General features: G+C 45.8%; 1 protein-coding gene across 2 annotated transcripts in view; it reads left to right on the top strand.

Annotated features, from left to right (window-relative positions):
- The first annotated feature begins 137 nt into the window (after positions 1-137).
- Positions 138-12,451, top strand: part of SCAP (SREBF chaperone) — a 56,158-nt gene continuing 43,844 nt past the window's right edge. Inside the window, exon 1 of one of the 2 annotated variants that reach the window (XM_065054891.1) lies at positions 138-371. The gene's annotated coding sequence lies outside the window, so the exon portion shown is untranslated. Of the gene's footprint in view, positions 372-551; positions 571-12,451 lie in introns of those variants that run through there. The other variant, XM_065054892.1, reaches the window with a different exon arrangement.

Genomic DNA, 12,451 nt, shown 5'->3' on the forward strand with positions numbered 1-12,451 from the left:
GGCGCGCCCGTCCGCGGGGGGGGGCGTGGCCTGACGGTGGGCGTATCCAAAGCGCTAGGGGCGGGGAGTGGCAGCCAAAAGGGGCGTGGTTCTATACTAAAGGGCGTGGTTTGTTGCGTGGGGGGCGTGCCCACGCCGGCGGTGCGTGCGCGCGCACGCGTGGGGCCCCGGTAGCGGCGGCGGCGGCGGTGGCAACAACAGGAGGGAGAGGGCGGGAAGGGAAATGGATGAACCGGACGCTGGGAAACGACGGGAAGGCGTTTAGTGGGGGGGGCGGAAAAAAAGGGGTTTAAAACAAGCCAAGACGGGACTCACGGCCGCGGAGAGTTCGAAGTTCGGAGGTTAAAGAGGAGCCGCTTCCCGTCGGTGAGGTGAGAGGAACCGGCGAGCGCGATCGTTCCCTCCCGTTTCCCACCCCCCACCCCCAAAGGAAAAGAGCGGCCTGGGCGCGCGCTCTCCCCTCACGCACCCGCACGCGCGCGGCCGCGCGCGTGCGGGTGCGCGAGGGGAGGGCGCGCGCCGCCGTTAACGGCCGTTTAACGATCGCTCGCCGCCCGCCTCACTCCTGAGGTAACCGCGGCCTTCAGGCCTCTCTCCCTCCACAGAGAGGTTGCGTTTTATTTTGTGAGCGTGCTTTACCATATTCTATATAACAATTAGCGAGGCTATACGTTTTTAAACAGCAAAACGGAGCAAACGTTGTTAATATTCGCAAAGAGCGAGGCGCTTTGCTTTCCTGAGACGGGCCACCCGACCCGCTTGGCACCTGATGGAGCAGCAAGTGTTTTGTTGTTTGTTTTGTGGGAAAAGATTTGGGGTTGGGTGCTTGTGCGAAGGGCCTGGAATAGCGACCAAATTGGGGATCAAACCAGGGTTGGAGTGCTGAGGGAAGCGGGAGTTGTCAGCCCAAGGTGTTGCCGTGCGGGGAGAGGGAGGGAAAGCACGAGGAAACGGGGACGTGCAAAGTTTTGGGGGGTGAAAACGTGGTGGAGCGGGACTAAACCAGTGAAGAGGGCAAGATAAGGAAAGGGGCAGTTGTTCTGCTGCGGAGTCGGAACAACGTGCTTTATAGAAAAGGAGGAGTGTGTACGGAAAAGGAATGACCAAGATGTGGAGTAGGTGACGCTGCTCCGTGGGTTTGCTCGGCACGTTGGCCGGTAGTTAGTGATGGTGACAGAACGGGGACTGGGCTGCGGAACTGGGATTGGGATTTGAAACAGGGACTGGGCTGCGAAGCTGGGATTGGGTTTTGGAACAGTGACTGGGTTGTGGAACTGGGATTAGGATTTGAAACAGGGACTGGGCTGTGAAGCTGGGATCGGGTTTTGGAACAGTGACTGGGTTGTGGAACTGGGATTGGGATTTGAAACAGGGACTGGGCTGTGAAGCTGGGATTGGATTTTGGAATAGGGACTGGGTTTTGGAACTGGGATTGGGCTGCAAAACTGGGATTGGGCTTTGGAACAGGGACTGGGCTGCAGAGCCACTATTGGGCTGTGCAACTGGGACTGGGGTTTGGAACAGTGACTGGGTTGCGGAACTGGGATTGGGTTTTGGAACAGGGACTGGGCTGTGGATCTGGGATTGGGCTTTGGAATGGGGACCGGGCTGCGGAACAGGGACTGGTCTTTGGAACAGGGACTGGACTGTGGAGCTGGGATTGGGTTTTGGAACAGGGATTGGGCTGCAGAACTGGGATTGGGTTTTGGAATGGGGACTGGTTTTTGGAACTGAGATTGGGTTTTGGAACAGTGACTGGGCTGCAGAACTGGGATTGGTCTTTGGAACAGGGACTGGGCTGCAGAACTGGGATTGGGTTTTGGAACAGGGACTGGGCTGCAGAGCGGGATTGGATTTTGGAACAGGGATTGAGCTGCAGAACTGGGATTAGGGACTGGACTGCGGAGCTGGAATTCAGCTGCAGAACAGGGACTGGGCTGCGGAGCTGGGATTGGGTTTTGGAACAGGGATTGGGCTGCAGAACACAGATTGGGCTTTGGAATGGGAACTGGGTTTTGGAACTGTGACTGAGCTGCAGAACTGGGATTGGGTTTTGGAATGGGAACTGGGTTTTGGAACAGTGACTGGGCTGCAGATCTGGGACTGGGCTTTGGAATGGGGACTGGGCTGCAGAACTGGGATTGGACTTTGGAACAGGGACTGGGCTGCGGAGCTGGGATTCAGCTGCAGAACCAGAACTCTGCTGCAGAACTGGGATTGGGCTGCAGAACTGGGACTCTGCTACAGAACCAGAACTCCGCTGCTTTGGTTTTGTGGGGACTTTGTTCTGTGGCAACAGCACCGTGCTGCAAGTGCTAATCGCCCTAGTCTTTGAAGTTTGGTTAATATTTAGGAGTCGGCTTCCATATACAAGGCCAAATTAACATTTGTAGATGATTTTCTAATGTAACTGAATTCTGAAGTGCTATAGCTGTGGGTTTGTATTTGGGAGAATCCCAAGGAAAGAGGTGCTGCCTGTGTGCCAAAATTTGCTGAATGTAAGGCCCACTTATTTCTCAGGAGTGCTGAAAGACAAACCAAGTTTCCTTTCATGAAGGGGCAAAGATGAGGCATGACCTCACTCTTTATGAAACCTGTGATTGCTATGACAGGGTGCTGGTGTGATAATTCAGGATTACAGGGGCTGTTGTGTAATGCAGAAAGGAGATTAGCTGACTTGAATGCAGAAGAGAAGAAAACACCCCGGGATTTTCACTGAATGTGTGACACGTAGAGAGCTGTGCTGGTAGCCCCTGGGTCCTTCCACCAAAACACTTCTGCTCAGTATTTCCAGTTACAAAGCTTAACTTAGTGCAATGCTGTTTATTTTTCCAAACATGACTCCAGTAGAACATCACGAAAGAGCAAAGAAGAATCAGGTTTTGTCTCAGGAGCATTAAAATAGTTTAAGTGTCAAAATCTCAGCACTGAATGAATTTGTCAAGCCTTCTCCACAGACAGCCGTTGAGCTATTCAGTGTTATTTTTGCTAAGTGGGTTGCTAGGCCTGTCTGTCATCAGAGTTTGTATAATTGTGTGTAGAAAAGTTTGTCCCTCTTTGAGCAAAGAGGTTAAAAAAAAACAGAATAGGTACAGCTTGATCAGCAAAAATAGTTTTACGTGTCTGTAGCAGGATGTAGTAGGTAATGAGTGGAAGGGGAGTAGCAGGAGGTAGATGTAGACTGAGCTTTACAAGTGTTCCTTAGCTGTAATATCTTGCATTATAATTCCTTCGAAACTTCTGCATGCAACCAAAAAGGTGGAGGAACAGGGACTTAAAGGTGGTTGTTTGCAAGTGAATCTTGATTTGCGTCCTCAGGTGAAGCCACAGTCCCGGTGTTTCGGAGTGGCCGGTGTCTTTTCTTCCCAAGGGAACCCAGTTACGCTGAAAATAAAATTCTAAGGCTCCTACCAGTAAAAGAGTGAGTTTGAGCCGCAGCGCGGGAGCGGGGCTCAATGAGAAGGGATGCATTTCTGTGGTTAAAAACGGAATTAATCTTGTATGGACCATTGTGGTCAAGATGCCGTGGGAATAATAGTTGATTTGTTTTCAAAAGACAATGTCGGAGTCAGAGTTTGAGACTTGTCGTCGAACAGAGTAGTTTTGGGATTGTTTCGTTGTTGGGAAGAAAGAGCTTAGTGATTTGCCGATCCCGGCTTTTTAGTTGGTGATTATTAGAAAGAAAAATATTTAGTTCGGTGTGATGCTGTTGATGACAAGAAGCTCCCTTGTGGGATGCTGGGAGTCCCCATAGTTTGCTCATTCAGGTTTGCCAAATGCTGCTTCTGTAACCTGGAACCCACTGAAAATCAATCCCATGCAAGTGAGCGACCTTACACATGCTTGTGTTCCCTTCTGCAGCTCAAGCCTGAAAGATCTGCAAGTGCAGACTTATTTATAATGAAAACTGTTCTGCTGAAAGGTTTGGCAGTTTGTTTTTTGAGGAACCAATGCAAGGACATACATGCTGAAGCTTCCTTCTTAATTTTTGCTTTCTGTTTTGTGGACCGAGTGGTCAGAGTTGCGTTTGTTGGCTGTGTTCGTTGTCTCCCTGATTTCTGTCAGCGTTCGCGTCCTGCCTGGGAGAGGGTCCCTGTTCATTGGGTGACAGACACAGCCATAACTTGCAGCATTCAAGAATTTAGAGTAAAAATACCCCTGAAGCTCTGTCTTTTGGGAGTTGTTGAGAGGGTCTGCATGGAACACAGAGCATGTTTCCCTGGACAGCCAAAGGTAGATTCCTGTTTTTCTGCCAAACAAACCCAGGGGTTTCACAAACTCTTCTGTTGGCAGCTATCAGAGGTTATCCAACAGGTACTACAGAAACCAAGTCCTCCTGAAATGGGAAAACCGTTGTTTTTTGTGTTCCCACAGCATATTTTTCAGGAAAACAATAGCGCTCAATGCATAAACTTAGTTTGATCCAGCTCTGCTATCTGTTAGTCAGGAAACTTCTGCCTGTGATAGCTGGACTTTGTAGTGGCTGTGTGTTTGTAATGCCACAGAGTGGAAAAAAACAGCTTCTGAGTATTTTTGGGGAGGATTTTCTTCTAGGAGGTAAATGACCCAATATAAGCTGTGATCTTGGGAAACCAGAAAAGTAATACTGCTCTGTTGCATCAGCAGAGAGCACCAAATTGAGCGGCTGAACTAAGCAGCGATGAAAATGGTGATGATGCTAAAGGTGCTCGAGGCCTCTGTGCTGGTGAGGCAAATTGCAGCAAAAGGGAGGTAGTAGTACCTAAAAAAGCTTTTCTGCCCTTCCTCGGTTAAAGTCTGAGCCAGGACGGGTTTCTGCTTGGTGGGGGGAACGTGCCTTTGCATGGGGAGGCTTCTAAATGAACTATATTTCCTTCTGGGGCGTATATTTTTCTGTAATAGGCACTTAAAAATGTTACTGTCCAAATTAGCTTTCCCTGTGCAGTAAAACTGTTGAATGGAGTATGGCTGTTGCCTGTGTATTCAGAAATACAGACAACACTGTCATTTGAGAAATAGAACTGGAAACTATACAGTTGGAATCTGTGGCCTTAAATTAAACAGTGGTGTTTTGGTTTTTTTCAATAGCATTCATTAACCATTAATTCTGATACCTGTCTTGAAGGAGAGTTTTCAACCTGGAAATGTGTCCTTTGCAGGGAAAGGAGCCCCAGCCATAGATAAAGAATCGAGAAAGAATTCCTGCTTGTTTTGGATGCTTAATAGAGGTAAATGACTAATTGCAGCTGTAGAACCGTTCAGGAAAAGTGAGTGAATGTCCGATGAGTATGTTGTGCTACTAAATGAGTACTTCTCAGTTATGTGAACTTTTCTCAAAAGAGCAGAGCTGAGTAGCAATCTCATTCTTTAGGCGCTAATTGCAGCCATTGCTTTCATCACTCCTGCAACGCGTGGGTTACTCAAACCCAGAGGTATTTCCGTTTTTCATTAAGACCACATAAGAAGGATGAAGACGGAAGTTGAACCTCAGTAGCAGAGGCCATCGAGGGATACAAAAATTATTCTGTGTCTTAATAGTAAGAAGATGGTGGAGGAAAGAACACAGAGGAAAACTTACTGTCCAGTGTCTCTGGAACTGAAGAGTTCAGGATGTTTTGGCTCTTATTGAGGACCCAAGTCAGCTGGTGAGCAACTAATGCTAGTGACAGACTAGAAAAAAGAAAAAGTGGATTTGCAACAGTCACTTAAGTGAGATGTTTTCATCTAGGTACTTACAGTACAGACTAAAAAAAACCTTAAGAGCTTTAGTAGGCGTCTTTTGAGAAATGGAAAAGAGGTGATGTTTTGAAAGCCTCGAGGAGAGCGAGCGGTTTGTGTAGGCGAAGGAGTGGGAAGAAGAGAACGTGGAGTAGCAGTGATCTGAAAATACTGCAGCGAGTAGTCGAGTGAGAGATGCCAGGGAGCGCGGCACGGCCAGGCCTGGTGCCACGGGTACCTCCTTGGTAAGAAGGTGCCGCTGTATAGTGGATATAAAACAGGTAAATGTGCTGTATGACAGGATTAAAAATTGAGACATGGATTTGATGACTTAAATGTTGCCTGAAAAATAGATTACGGGTCAATAAGGACAGTGGTGAGGTTTTGTATTCAAGCAGAAATAGTCAGCTGCAGGCATTGGAGTGATTGATGAGGTGTAATCCAGAATTAAGAGACTTTTCACCTGTGATCTGCAGGGAAAGGAGGAGGGGAGGTGAAAATTGTGTTTGGGTATATAAACTGGAGAATAAACTGCAGGTCATGATATAATCCTTCTGTTCCACCCCATGCTGGTGGAGCTTCACTGTAATTACTACCGAGGTTTGTTCTGCGCTGGGGCAGGATAAATGGCGAAGGGCAGCCTGCCTTGCGGTTAGTGCCTTTCACCACGGATAGAACGAGGCACAAAACACGTGAAACGGAAGAAAAAGGTTGTGTCCTTCAGTGAAGAAATGTGTGTCTGCCCTTGTGTACCTCACAGAAAGCATCACCGTTATGCTGGAGTGTTTATCTTGATTTTTGTTTTTGCAGTTTCCATACTTTAGGGGGGTGTAAGGGCTGCTTTGGGGACGTTTGGACTCCTTATTGCTGCTCTATAATGTATATAATCCTTGGAAACTTCCCAGAAATGACACTGAGGATGGATCTGACCAAGTCACCACTTCATGAATGATCTCCAAGAGCATTCTGAATATTTCATAACCCAAACAAGAGGTGTGGGCTAAGCTGTTAAATTTGATCTTGGGGAGAGGTTTAGGAGAAGTCGTGAGCCTTGCAGGGCTGCGTGCTGTGAGCTGCTCGTGGATTCCTCTCACAAGTCTTGCAGCAAGAGCTGCAGCGACGGTTACAGCCAGAACTGAGCGGATGCTGTTGTGTTCCGGAGGAAACACAAATGTAGGCAGATATTACAGCGCTGGAGTTTGATAAGGCCTCCAAGAAGGTAAAGAATGTGTAATTAACACTTGGAGTCCGTATTATTTTTATGGAAATGAATTTTCCTCATACTTCAGAAAGTTTAACAGATGGGTTTCAGGTGTCTGATCAGTGCATAGATATGTGCATCTCACATAGATAAGGTATATCCTCAGAAAGATCAAAGATGCTCTTGGTTGGTTCCTGTTTCTGTCCTGGAGTTAAGTTCTCTATAGCCAGTGTCCAGAATATCCCGCACTGCTGAGGAGTGAAAAGTTGATCAGGTTCCTCCGTGTTTGTGCCTCACTACTGGGTTGGAGCAAACTGCAAGAGCCCAGCACACTCTTGTTGAAGCTCAAGGTGGATTTGCTATAGCTGGATTTAGTGGTAAAGCTCCGAGACGTAACTGTGGGTGGGTGTTGCATCAGGCTTTTGGTATTTTTAGGAGAAAGTGATTCCCTCGCCGTTTGTTATATAGCAGTGACATCGATAAACGCGAAGCAGCAGATAATTCCAAAAGCAGTCATGTGGGATGCGTTGTGTAAGGACAGCTGCCGGCCTGTTAGCCTAGTGTCTGCTTTCTGAGCGCGGACAGTGTTTATAAGAGGGGGAGAGCGTATGAACGAGACAAATAGGTTGGATGCTGGCAGGCAGTGTGGTGTTCAGGAGCAGCGGCTCGCGGCCAAGGGGCTGCTCGAGCCAGAGGAACGCCTTGGCCTTGCCCTTCCAAAAACGTGTCCGCTCGCCTTTTTAACCACCATGACATAGACTGAGTCCTGGGGTAAAGATTTCCACAGCTTAACTGGGTGTTTATTTTGAGCTGCTGCTTTGTAGTTTCGTTTGATGCTGAATTATTCCTGTCCTGGAAGAGGTGGCCGTCCCCTGCTCCGTTTCCTCACATCATCTCTGGTTTTTAGAGAGTTCTGTTGAATCCATGTGCTGATAAAATCTCCAGATTGAAAACACTTCCCATGCTTCTTTGTTTTATGGACTCTGCTCCGTATCTTTGATCATCCTTGTTGACCTTCTCTGTACCTTCTCTAAGGCTACTGCATGTCCTTGTTGAGATGAGGAGGAAGAACGACCCGAACTGTGTATAGAACTTACTGTGTGCGTAGCACAGATTTACATACTAATGGAATGATTTCGCTTTGTTCTCCGTTCCATTCTTGACAATTCCTAATGTACAGTTTGCCTTTTTTGATGACACCAAGTTCACATTTTCAGAGAATTAGCAATTAGGACCCCAGGATCTTGTTTGCAAGTGGCGATAGGCAGTTGAGAATGCATTCCTGTGTATGTAATGTTATTTACATCGTGTACCGTTCATTGGCATTGAACTTAATTTGCCGTTTCGTTACCTGGTCACTTGACCTGGAGTTATTTCTGCCAACTATTCGGGGGGCCTGATCCTTGCCACCATGGCTGACAGACAACTGAAAGTGTTATTTATGTCCACATCACACCTTTTTCCATGGAGATGGTGTGTATGTCAAACAGCACGGTTCCCTCTGGCACTGTCTGATTACCGCCCTCTATGAACAAACCTCCCACATTGCTTATGGTCATTTTTTAACCGACTCGTACCCACGTGAAGGCTCTCCCTCTTTGTCACGCGGCAGCTTGGTTTTTCAGAAGTGAGGGGTTTTTGAAGACATTGTTCTCAGTCTGTGCAGCTTTTCGACACAGGATCTCTGCTCTGAGTGGGTTTTTTATCCCTCTGGAGCAGTCAGTCTGATAAACCTATGATTTTCTGATTTGCAAAGCTGACTCTTCCTCAAGGTATAATCACTCTCCTTCCATCAGGCAATTCTATTTGCTATTTTCTACTGATTTCTTTAAAACATCTGCCTTAATGACCTGTAGCTTCTTAGGTATTCCCCAGTAGAAGCAGCAAGAATGCTTCCCACCTTGTAGTAACGATATGGGGACACAAGGTGATGTGTTACTGTAGCTGTTTGGTGTCTTTTGCAGTAATTCGCCCTGGTCCTTCCCCCCACAACATCTCCCCTGTGAAGATAAATTCAAATTTGGTGTAGCTTTTCCATGATTTTTTTTTTTGTTCTGTGTTCTCCCAATCATCTCTTGGTCCTACAGACTCCCCGGTGGACTCACTGCTTGTGGTATCTGAATTAATGGTGATTATTAGGTGTTACATCTTTTCTCAGCTGTTCCTCAGCCTCCTCTTTGGCCAGCTGTATAATCTTCTCATACACAGTGTGCAAGAACCTCCCTCCTTGTTTGCTGATTTTTAGGTATCAAACCACTCATCAAAATTAATGTTGGAAGAGACTTTAGTGGACTGAATAATAATTAATCGATGTTGATCCTGTTGACAAAGAAGTTACATGAAAAATGTGTTGTATGGCAAGTTGTGAACTCCATAAATTCCTTGATAAAATGAAGGACTTGCCGCTTTACAGCATCTGATAATAAATGGTAGAGGCATTTGAAAGTCTTTTTTGAATGGCATTCTAATGACCATTGTTTGAAAGTTTGTGCATTACGTGGCACTGGAGTGTTCAGATCCTTTCCAAAACTCCTGCAAGTTTTAATTATAAAGTTGTAACTGCAAACTTCTCTTTATCTAAGTAAATGTCTATATTCTATAGTAAAAAAATCAAGAATTAAATGAAAAGCCAATCACTACAATCTGATTTGTCTCTTTTGCTTTCTTATCTCACTAGAATAGGAGATTTTGAATGGGGATTCTTAGCTTCATATTTCACAATATTTTTAAATGGAATCAGTATGATTTACAGACTGGGGAGAAATGGGTCTAGAGAAGACAAACCTTTTGTCCAAAATCTGCTCAGTGGCCTTGTGCCAGAATTAGAAATTAATTTGGGGATTCTTCCAATTGTATTTATCCCACACCTTTTCTTCGCTGGATTAAACCCTGTCCTAACTAATTTTGCAGGTTTCCTACAATGCACCTTGATCAGTTCAAATATTTCTTAAATTGTAATAAATGGTGCTAAATCCGTATTTTTAAGAGATAAATTGTCTCATATGATCATGTTTCTTTCCTTGTAGTAAATTGACAGAGGAGACCAGATAATTGAGAACAAGAACTCAGGAAGGAGAGACTGGAAAATGTTTTCTTGTATTTGGTAAATTGTCAATGTACTTAATCATGAGTAAGCTGCCTTTGGCTGGATGCAAAGAGAAGAGAAGATAGAAAAAACACCCTGAAAGTAGGTTTGGAAACTTATTCTGAGTGTCAGTCCCTTCTTTGCCAGCAGGTGACACGTTATCTGGGATGTGGAGATTATTTAAGTGCTTTCCTTTTGAATCATGGTTGGAGCGTTTCTCTCTTGTCATTGCTGCTCAAGCATTTCAAGATATGATTAGAAATTTGTTAAATGAGTGAAGTACCACTTGTAAAATGGAGTATTTCGAATTAACCCGGATTTTCAAACTCTCGAAACATAAATGAATATTGTAGGTGGAGGAAAATGGGCAAAAAGGTGAGAATGAGGTGAGTGGCTAACCATGAATTTGTGTAGGGTTTTGTATCAAGATGAGCGTGACTCCTTGATCTTCAAACCTCCCCAGCTCCTGGCAGACACGCTTTGATTTGGTTTTGGTGGCTTGTTCATTTTTTTCAGTTGACTGAAGGGAGTGAGTTGCCAGGCGAGTTCAGAGCACACAGTGTGAAGAGCTTTGAGGTGTCTTCAGAGAAGGAGAAGCGAGAAGGGAAGGGTATGTTGCAGATGTTTGATCCTCGCAGTGCAACATTGAATTATTATCTTGGACTTTTGAGAACTTGCAGGTTCAGCTCTCATCAAAACCAGCGTGTTTCTGAGCAGAGGAAGGTGAGACCTGCCCTGAGGTTGCACGTGCCTGGTTATCCTGGGCTAGATGGCACGTTTTGTGTATGGAAATCTGGTTCAAAAACTCAGTTCAGACTTTCAAATACCGTTCTGCCCATGTAGCTGGAATGGAGGAAATGCACCCTGAGATGTAATTTATCAAATAGTTTCTGCTTTTTGGGTACGAAAAGTGCCCTTTTATGAAGAATATTCAGCAGAGAACATACAGGCTCATGTGGAGCCTTGTTTCTGAAACAGCAGCATCAGGATTAACCCCTTGCAGACACCAGTTTCCCCGAGCTTACGGTTTTCCCATAGGGACTCTTCTGTTCCCCCGTCACCTCTGGGTCCTTTCACAGCACAAAGCCCCTTATTCTTCTCCTGGGAACGCAAGCGGAGAAAAGGAGCTTGGTGTTTGAGCTGATTGTGCAGCATTTCCATGAAGAGAGGTTGGTGTTTGGAGCATTTTTCTTGTTTTCCCACCTCTGAAGTCTTCACAAGAACGTTTCATCCCTGGCCCTCGTCGTGCTCCGTCAGTCGGACTTGAAGAATGGGACAGCTGGTTTCCCAAGGGCTGTTCTTCTCATCCTTTCCCTCTGTACACCAACAAAGGGTAAAAAATCAGGTCTTTCTTTGCTGGTGTGTGAGTGATCCAACATCTGGCTGTTTTCTGCATCTGCCAGGAAACCCTTTGATTTCTCTTGTTTTCGGGGGATGTTTGTGGTGCTGAGTTTCTGGCATTGTTGTGAAATCCTGGTTGTAGTGAGGACAGAAAAAAGGCCAGAGGGACATTTGCGGGTCAAGTGGACCATGTCAATCAGGCAGTAGACTCAGTGCTGCTCATCACTGTTGCTTTTCTGCTTTGTGTGTCCTGGGTGTAGCCCAGGAATGTATAAAATACCTGTAGCTGTGTGCACGGGTGTGAATAAGTCCCCAGAGGCTGTGGAAATGCTGCCACATGAAGGTGGTGGCACATGGACACGAAAGAGGCTTTGTCCTCCATAGACCCTCTATTCTGTGGATCGAGATCTTAACTGGAGCCTGAATAAGAATTGTTCGTATTTAACAGTAGAAGATTGAAGTAGTTTGTCTAATTTTGTCTCTGGCAGCATCAGTCCTGCTGTTTCCACGTGCCTTGCCCTGCGGTGCTGAGAGAACAGCCGGCAGATTGATCTGCGCCGTTTGCAATAGCAGAGAGCGGGTGACCTCTATAAATCTCAATTTTTAATAAATCTTCCGTCTTTCCCCTTCTTTCCTCCCCTTTTCTTCCCTAAATACAGGAAACTGCTGAAATTCTGCATCAGATCTGGGGCTGCTACCATGATGTTATGTCCCTGCTCGTGCATTTGAAATGTTGGGTCCCAGGATCCGAGGATCCCTGAGAATCTTTTTGGGGTGACAGAAGGACCACGTTGAGTCCGTTCCTACTTTACCAAGCTCGGTGTTTTAAATGGAAAATGCGCTGCGTTAAAAGCCGTGTTGAAAATTTAGATACAGGACTTTGCTATAGGCAACGAGATGGAGCAAATTATTTTATGTATTGAAGTGCAAGAAAAATTACTACAAAACACTGTCTGTGAGGCTTAGTGTATTTTTTCCCATGCCTCACTAGCTCAGTAATATATTTTCATGCCTACCTAACACTAAGGCCTGGTTGAAGAACATTTTCTGGAAAACGGAGATGTTGAATATACTTTATAAACCAGACTACTGTTCATTAGAAAGGGAAAAGTTTTCACACATTGGGT

The sequence above is a fragment of the Columba livia genome, chromosome 2, assembly GCF_036013475.1.
Source record: "Columba livia isolate bColLiv1 breed racing homer chromosome 2, bColLiv1.pat.W.v2, whole genome shotgun sequence".
In the NCBI taxonomy this organism is placed as follows: domain Eukaryota; kingdom Metazoa; phylum Chordata; class Aves; order Columbiformes; family Columbidae; genus Columba; species Columba livia.